Genomic DNA, 1,469 nt, shown 5'->3' with positions numbered 1-1,469 from the left:
TCTGTATTGTGTTAAATATCTTATATTTGGGTTCACTCCTCACAGACAGCAATGTTGCCTCTTTTTTGCAGGACATACATTTGGGTTTTGGATCATTTTCTCTATTCAGCATGGAGGCCGGGAAAATAGTGATTTCTAACTGTTTTTGCTGGTTGTGCTGAGTCTATAGCGAAAGGCAGAAACATTTTTGGGACTCGTCGTTACCCTTCTCTAACCTGCCTGCTCATTTGCTCAGTTGATCTCTGTCCTAATTGGTACGAAGAATTCTTAGGATTTATTTCACTCGTGTTCTCTCTTCCTTATTGGTCTGGAAGCTGTGGAAGTCTTTGGAGTTATACCAAGCCAAACCAGAAACTTCCATTTAATTCCTAGATCACAATTTTTTGTAATTGATGAAATGAATTTTCTTATTTAGTTGCCACTGTTAAATCCTGTTTCTGTTTTTATTCTTGTATTTTTGTTCATACCACTATACATTTGGGAGGTCTCACTTCCCCATCTTTCCAAGGAATTAAACATAACTGCATCTGTGCCATCAACACTGAGTCTTCATCTCTTCCTGGGTGTTCTGTTGATCAAGTGCATCAGTAATTTGCAAGGCTTTTCTTTCTTTTTAAAAAAACTATCATTTTACATTTATACAGTATTTTTTATTATATCTTTAAAATGGATAATTAGCCTCTGCCAACAAATTACTGTTTGAAAATAACATTTGCAAACTATTTTATAAATAATTTTGAAAGGCTTTTCATAATTTAAAAATTTTGTATTGAAATTGCTTTCCAAATTTCAAAACAGAACTTTTATTTGTATTGCCACGTTCCACAAATATTAATAACTTGCTTGAAAATAATACATTCATATTTTTCCTTAAAAATATATGTGAGATGCCTTAATTGCAATTAAAATAATACAATAAGGTTGTTTCATTAGTTCAGGTATTACATTACAGTAGGAAAAAAAAAAAAGGAGCTAAAATTTTATAGTTTGCCCTTGAGGGTTCAAGTTTGAACTTTGTCACTTACTAAATATAAACTTTTCAACATGAGTTTCTCTGTTTAGAAAATAGAGGTTCTGCATTTAGAAAACAAGAATGATAATAACCACCAGAATTAGCTCATGAATTCTTATGAGGATCAAACTGCATAATGTATAAAAATTCTTGTAAAAGGAAATTGGTATGTTAAAGTGTTTGTTTTCTCAACACTAAAGTAGGAACTCCAGAAACTTCTAAAAAGAGTTTGACAGTTGGGTCTTTGAAAACAGTTGGACCACCAAAGAGGCCACGACTTGGGCGAGCATCACTTCATCTCAGGCTCCGGTTTTGGGTCACTCAGTAATGTGGAGGCGGAGAGGATAACACTCAGCAGTGACAGCGTCTGCTCTTCCTTCTCCATGTTCCCAACTTTTGATTTCTAAACAATCAAAAAAGAAAAGACAAGAGAAATGAGTAAAGGAGCAAATCACTT

This window comes from Hipposideros armiger, unplaced genomic scaffold (assembly GCF_001890085.2).
Source record: "Hipposideros armiger isolate ML-2016 unplaced genomic scaffold, ASM189008v1 scaffold_495, whole genome shotgun sequence".
NCBI classification, from domain to species: domain Eukaryota; kingdom Metazoa; phylum Chordata; class Mammalia; order Chiroptera; family Hipposideridae; genus Hipposideros; species Hipposideros armiger.
This window is presented reverse-complemented; position numbering follows the sequence as displayed.